The sequence below is a fragment of the Alligator sinensis genome, unplaced genomic scaffold (genome assembly GCF_000455745.1).
Source record: "Alligator sinensis unplaced genomic scaffold, ASM45574v1 scaffold787_1, whole genome shotgun sequence".
Classification (NCBI taxonomy): Eukaryota; Metazoa; Chordata; order Crocodylia; family Alligatoridae; genus Alligator; species Alligator sinensis.
The window spans coordinates 2564621-2572122 of record NW_005841911.1 but is presented as its reverse complement, the minus strand read 5'-3'; the positions used below and the strand labels follow the sequence as shown (position 1 = coordinate 2572122).

The window sequence follows — 7502 nt, the reverse complement described above, 5'->3', positions numbered from 1 at the left end:
CTTCAGCACCCTTGGATGGAGCTCATCCGGGTCTGCTGACTTAAAGGCATCCAGTTCTTCCAAATGACTCTGCACCATCTCAGGGTCTACGCATGGTCGTCTGGCGCCTTGCTGCTGCCTCTCTACAACCCCAGTGAGAGACTTGTCGTGCCCCTCACTTAGGAACACTGAGGCAGAGAACTCGTTGAGGAGTTCAGCCTTGTCCCCTCTGTCTGTCACCAATTGTTTCTGCCCATTTAGCAGGGGTCCTATTCCTCCCTGGGCCTTCCTTTTACTCCCAATATATCTAAAAAAACAATTTCTTGTTGTCTTTTACTTGGGTTGCCATCCTCAGCTCCATGGCAGCTTTGGCCCGTCTAAATGCCTCCCTACAAGCACGAGCAGAGGAGGTATATTCATCTTTGGTGATCTCTCCCTGTTTCCACTTTTTATGCACTCCCCTTTTGTCCCTTAGACTGCCCTGGATTTCTCTGGTCAGCCAGGGAAGCCTCCTGGCCCCTTTCCCCGTTTTGCCTCGCTCGGGGATCGTCTTGCTTTGTGCCCGAAGGATCATTTCCTTAATGTCCAATCTAAATCTGTATGCCTATGGGGATTCTTCCCCATAGTTCCCTGCTTGCTTCTTACTCTGTGGTTTGCAGTGTAAGAAATGGCTGGAGGCTTTGCCATGTAGCTCCTTCTACTCCACTCCCATGCATGGGAGCCATGCACAGGGAGCACTACCCCATGCCTACTTCCTCTTGCCTCACCACTGCTCAGCTGAGTGGCAGGACTGGTGACTGAAAATCAACATAGGCAGAAGCTGGTCTTGCAAGCTTCTTGGCCATGCTGGCTTCCCCTCAATTTCCCCTTGTTGCTCAGCTGGGTGGTGGGGATGGCGATTTAAAAGCCAGAGGAAGCCAGGAGCCAGGTTTGGGGAAAGTCTCTGCACGCCTGCCTTCTAGCCCCTCCAGCTTCCCCTTCCTGCCCCCACTGCCCAGTTGACCTGGAGCAGTACAGAGCAAGGCAGGCTGCTCTGCATCCACAGTGAAAAGCCTCCCACGCATCCTGCTCTGCTCTGCTATCAGTTCCCCCAGAGCTCTCTCTGCTCCAAGTCAGCTCACTCTTACTTTTAACTCACTGGAGCAGTGTGGGGTGAGGCAAGCTGCCTGTGCCCCTTCAGAAGGGCTCCTGAAACTACCTCCCTCTCTTGACAATCTTCCAGGGTACGCCAGAGGAGTGCAAGGAGTGGGGCTAGTCTTCTGCAGGGGAGAATCAGGAGGCCTCCCATGAGATAATGACCATCCAGCCGATTGGTTGGATGAGGGGGGGAGGGGGGGAATTATTCCAGGGTAGAAACCCTCCCCGGTTCTCCGTGGCAGCTACAGGTGGTCAGCTGAGCTCCCCCAAGGGTAGTGGTGGCCTTCTACTGCCCCCTGGCTCAAGAACTTGCCTCTGATGCTGTTCAACCATAGGGCAGGAGGATGTCTGTACCCAGGTTATATTTCGAACATTAGAAATACCTTCTGGTAGAAATGACTGTCTGTATATAGCCAGTGTTTTGAAAACAGGCACATAAGAACAGCACAGCTATTGCATATCCCTGTGACAACAGGTAATGGCCATTTTGCCATGTACTATGACTGGCTACTTTGAATGCGAAGTAACCAGACAACTTTTGTTACGAGGGACTGCTTTGATATAGTCTAGAACCCAGTAAGGAACATAAGTGGAGGTTAAAAAGACTGTGTTTGTGTGCAAGACAGACTCTAATCCAACAGAGACAAAATGAAGCTTGTGCTTTTAAGGCACTGCAACATAGCACTGGTTTATTGATTAGAGCACAGCAAGAATAAGTCAGTCATTGGAGTACAAATTGTATGGGCTATCTTATTAGCTGGATTTATAGTTAGTATAATATCAGATGACCATGTTAGGAAGTAGAACTTGGTGTCTGAAAAATTAAAGAAAAAGCATTCCTCCTTTATATCTGGACTTCTTTGAAAGTTTGAGTTGTGTTTCCTACAGCAATGCTAATACAGCCCTTTTGTATTTTTAAAGTAGTTTGTGTTACTCCCTAGGTATGCTTGAAATTCTTTGGGATAACTTTCTTCCAAAAAAATGTATATTCTTATTTCCAAATTTTCCCTGTTTGAGCCAAAGTGCTTGGCTACTTACTATATTTACAGTACAGAAGCAGTTCAACAAACCCCTTAATGCAATTGGTGTGGCTGGTAAGTTACATCTCTACCATTTTATATTTGTTCTTTTAAATGTTCATTCCTACAGGGTATAAAATGTTACATTTATTGCTACTGGTATTTATTAAAATAGTTTTGCTTTTGTCTATTAGAAAAACCCACACCACAAAAAAACCCCAAACCTCCTATTTTTCTTGCTCATGTGATTTTTTATGTTGAAAAACAAAGCATTAAGGTTGCAAAGTCAAACACTGAAATATCAGCTCTTAGTTCTATCTTAATTTGCCCCTCACCAGGGAATTTTATCCCAGACATCTTTGGTCTCCTGAGATAAGTCTTTTAACTGTCTGTACCATGCTCTCTCTGAAGAAGCCACGTGAAGATTGTAACACAATTTAAAATGCCTCCTTGCTTACTCATAACATTTGTGGGCACAAAAATTAGAATACAAGAGATCATTGGACAAAACTTCCGCAACTAACTTATCAGTTTCATATGAAAGAGCATTTCCTCCCTTCTTACTGTTCAGCCATTACACAATCAGACTTCCCCAAACTGATCTTAGCAGAAGTGAAAATAGATTACACTATGCTCTGATTTCACCTTGCAAAACATTTATTTATTTTTTAACAAAAGCTTGCATGTCTATATTTCCATTTATCTATAATGCGTATTGAAGCATATCCCTTGGATGATCAAAGACAGATTTTGAACATCAGTTTAGAAGTATGGCCAAAAGGTAAGATATTTTATATCTTCCCTCCAAATAAAAGGTCTGGGGTTTCCCTTCCTGCCTCCAGTGTTACATGAGGCATTCAAAACCTGTGCACTTGATATATTTGCTACTTCATACTAATAAAGTGCAGATCTTACTTATTGAAGCCTGACAAATTAACTGGAAAAGCTATCATTAACACCAATTGATTTTTTCTTCCCATTGTTAGTGTACCTCCACAGGCTTCAAGGGAGACATTACTGGGCTTATGTAAGAGTGAAATGAGAATAAGACCGCTAAAACCAGCTTCATCTTATAGAAGATTTTGGACTCTGCCTTGATTTGTGGAACCAATGGCTTAAAAGCCACCTTGAGTCAGATTTGTAATTTTGCTCCTCTTCATATCATTTTTATGAACTGAGAGGGTCTGACTGGGCACATTCCCAGTTTCTCATACTCTCTCTAAACCAGCAGTTCTCGACCCCCAGGCACCCTCATTAGATTAAAGGCATCTCTCAGAAAAAGCCAGCTCTTAATTTTCACTCATGTTTTGACTACAGAAAAATAATAGAGCACTTCTGTTGCAAAGAACTCAAAAAGACTCAGACAACAGGTCAGAATTGTTTTAAAACTATGAATTCCTATCTGAAATCTCTTAGTTTCTCTTGTGAATCTTGCTTACACACCTACCAGTGCTAATGTTGCATGGCACATTGTAGCACACTTGAAAGGATCTCAAGGCACCCCAAGGTGCTTCATAGATATTAGGGCTGGAAGGGACAGGAAGTCAGCTAGGGTCAAAGGATCCCAGCAAGATAAGCGTCCAAACATTTCTTAAAAGAGTCCGGAGTAGATTCCCTCCACCCTTGGAGGGAATCTATTCCAGGCCTTGGGGACTTGGACAGTAAAGAAGTTTTTCCTGATGTCCAGCTTAAAACGGTCTTGGAGGAGTTCATGACCATTGGACCTTGCCATCCCTTGAAGCACTCTAGTGAACAGGCATTCCCCCAGATCCTGATGCACACCCCTGACGTACATATAAGCAGTCACCAGGTCACCCCTGAGCCTGTGCTTTTCAAGGCTGAAAAGTCCCATGGCTCTCAGCCTTTCTTCAAAAGGCCTATTCTGTTGTCCTCTGATCATGCACGTGACTCTCCTCTGGACTCTCTCAAGCTTCTCCACATCCTTCTTGAAATGTGGAGCCCAGAACTGGATGCAGTACTCCAGCTGCGGCCTCACCAAGGCCGAGCACAGCTGGAGGATGACATCCTGAGGTTTACTTGAGAAGCATCTATGGATGCAAGCCAGGGTTTTGTTTGCTTTACCAGCTGTGACATTGCATTGATGGCTCATGTTCATTTTGTGGTCATTCATGACCCCCAAGTCTCTTTCCGCCACGGTGCTAGTGAGCATAGCACTGCCAAGCCTATAAGCGTGCTGCAGGGTTTTTTCCCCCCCAAGCTAGAGCACCTTACATTCGTTGGTACCGAATGTCATCTACTTAACAATCACTGCTCTAAAGCATCCACTGTTTGCCACAAGGGACTGGGTGAGATGGATGTTTAGCATGGATAGTTCTTATGTTCTGGTTTTACCCACTATCATTAACACTGAAAATAGAGGAAAGGGGGAGGAAGGGCAAAGACTACAACTCTCACTTGCAGCTTACTGAGCCTGAACAAGCCATACTTTTCACTTGCCCTCACCATGACATTTATTTTAGAGCTAGGATGCTGGTAGAGGTAAGACTTGACTCTGTGTAAAAAAAAAAAAAAAAAAAAAAAGGAAGAAAAAATTACCAGTCGGGTCATCTCTCATTTCCTTAGTGGGAAGGAGGAGAGGAAAAGTGTGTGTGTGTGGGGAGCGGGCAAGGCTCAAATCACATGGCTGTCATTCACTCAGCTATGAGCTGTCACTTCTTAAATTGGGCCAGTTTGAAAGAAGCTCTCCAAACATTTACCTCAAAATTTGCTTCTTTTATGCAGTTCCACAAGAACAAAGTAGAAGTTGCTGTGCTTTATATTATCAAACACCTATCAATGCTTTGACTTACACTATGAAAGCATACATCTACTGTGCCTTAATTATATTTTAAGATTTGCACTATAAAGTAATTAAAGACCATTATTTGTAGTAAATTAAAAAAAAATTCCCCACTTCCCCCTAAAACCAACACAACCAACATAAAGCAGTTTTGAAAAAGCAGGATGAAATAAAGGAAGAAAATACGTATTAAGCTGTAACTAAAGACTCCAGTATGAGGAAGCTACATTCAGGGTTAAAAAATTTGGGGGAAATGTCAGCTATTTAATAATATTTTGATATAACATACATCTACCCCAACCCATTTTATGGATTGTTTCACAGAAGAGGGGACATGCACACACTTTTATTCAATGATAGTAGCTCAATTCTTTACCAGATTCAGCTACAGAGTATGCGAAGATTATTCAACCAAAAGTCTTCAAGAAGCAAAGCCAACAGCAATTAGTGACATGCATTAAAATTTACGAACATTACACAAATTCTAAGTGTTCTCCACAGATAGCAAAGGATGTGCATTATTGGGTATTTGATGAATCACACAAGAACAGATTAAGACAAAAGAAAGAGGAATGAAATACATATTTTTCCAATGGAGCACAACATTCCAGATGTCTTCCCGAGTGTTCTTGCCTTCTTTGCATTAAATTACTAATGTCGTTACATGTGATGAACGGTTCCACATTGTATTGCTGTCGCCTATATTTGGGGTTTCTGTTCCCACACTACAGAGCCAGGTGCCACAAAGGTATATATGGCTTTGTATTATGATACTCTTTGTGAGAAAATTATAACCACTGGTTGATAAGCTTAATCATTTACCTATTCATTCAGCTGGTGGCATCTCTCATGCATGCATCTCTGAACACATAGGAAGTGTTAATATATTAGGTATCATACAATATACAGTACATTTTTAAACTTTCTGTTTTTACATTTATGTAATTAAAATCAAAGAGATGCAATGGATTCTGAAATCCAATTTATTAAAAAAGTATTTCTTGATTTTAGATACTATTTAAAGCTTCAAGTTCTAAAGCTTTCCTACAATAAAGCCTAATTTGCTCTTTGTAGATAAGACACAGTACCACTGTCTGCAGCTTGATGAACTTAAAGTAGTAATAATATTTTTAAGTTAACGGAGTCTTGTATTTAAAGAGCTCAATGAGCTGTACACAATTATTAGAGTATCTTGATTTTTATTCCTAAGGGCGGTCTGAAATAAAACTTAGTTTTTCTCCGTTTTTTTTAAGCCCTGGGGAGGGGAATTATCATATAAGTAGGCTTAGAAATATATGTTGTCAGAGATTCATTTTATTAAGCTGTCAAGATGTGAAACTTTCAACGAGGCTGATTTCAAATATTGCGTGTCACACGGTTTAGCGAACCACACGATACAACCTACAGCATATAATAAATGAGAAAGACACTTTAATGGGATGCTGTCACACGCTTTCAAATTGAAGAAGGAAAACGGCACAAGTCTCGGAACTGATATTTTATTATGTCTGTTCAACAATAACCTCACCCGCTTCCCCGAGAGATGTTCCTGCTCCCTTTCCGCTGCTGCACCTTACACATGAAAGAGCTGCCTTTTAGAGACACCCCTTTGATTTCCCGCAGTTTTTAAAACTTCTTGAATCGTTACAATGGATTTTCTAGGGCAGATGCTAACGCAGCCCCAACCGCTGTCAAACAAGGCGCTGGATTACAAATCACAATGAGGCGGGGGAACAGAAAAACAAGACCGAGATCTTAAACAGCGACCAGGAGCGTGGAAAGAGCTTCTGCAAAACCGGATTATTAGGCTGGGAAGACAAATCACATTTTAACAGGAGGGCTCGGGCGCGTTGCTCAGCGCAGGGGCGAGGAATAAGCTGGGTTGGACCCAGAGGCAGGGGTTTGTTTCTCTCCCCGGGCTCGGGCAGGGGGAGGTGGGTGTGGATCTCCACTGCTCCAGGAGAGCCCAAGGGGGACTTTTGAATAACGCCTTCAGGCTAAAGCTTTGCACGGGGGGGGGGAAGGTGCCAAAATAAATAAATAAACACATACATACATAAATAGGGCAAACAACCCCCAAATTGGGGAAGCACTACAAATGAATAATAATAATAATAATAATAATGAGTATCGCGGAGCGGCGTGGGACACATGCACTCCCTCACTCACCCGGAGCGGAGAGGCTGGGCTGGGCTGGGCTGGGCTGCGCGCGGCTCCGCGGCTGCTCGGCTCTGGTGGCTCCCTGCGCGCTGGCCGCGACTCGGGGACCGCCTTGGGGGCTGATTCGACTGCGTCCGCCAACGCCTACCTTGCCTCACGCCTCCCCAGCCCCTCTTGGGGCCACGCCCCCTTCTCAGGGCCCTCGCGCCCATTGGCCGCTCCTTCTCCGCCTTCTCTTCCAGCCCCGCCCCTTTCCTCCTCCTCCTCTTTCCCCCGCCCTGCCGCGCGCGCGGCATGACGGGATGTGTAGTCCCGCGGCGCGTCACTACAGTTCCCAGGAGCCCGCGCGGTAGCCGGCGAGTTCCGGGCAACGCCTGGTGTGTGGTAACCGCGGCTGCAACCTCCCG

At 44.2% G+C, this 7502-nt stretch overlaps 1 protein-coding gene across 2 annotated transcripts in view; it reads right to left on the bottom strand.

The window, feature by feature from the left end:
* SERPINI1 (serpin family I member 1) overlaps positions 1 to 7251 on the bottom strand; it is a 91644-nt gene extending 84393 nt beyond the window's left edge. The window contains exon 1 of one of the 2 annotated variants that reach the window (XM_006018727.3): positions 7105 to 7251. The gene's annotated coding sequence lies outside the window, so the exon portion shown is untranslated. The remainder of the gene's footprint in view (positions 1 to 7104) is intronic. The other variant, XM_025198044.1, reaches the window with a different exon arrangement.
* Between the last annotated feature and the right edge of the window lie 251 nt (positions 7252 to 7502).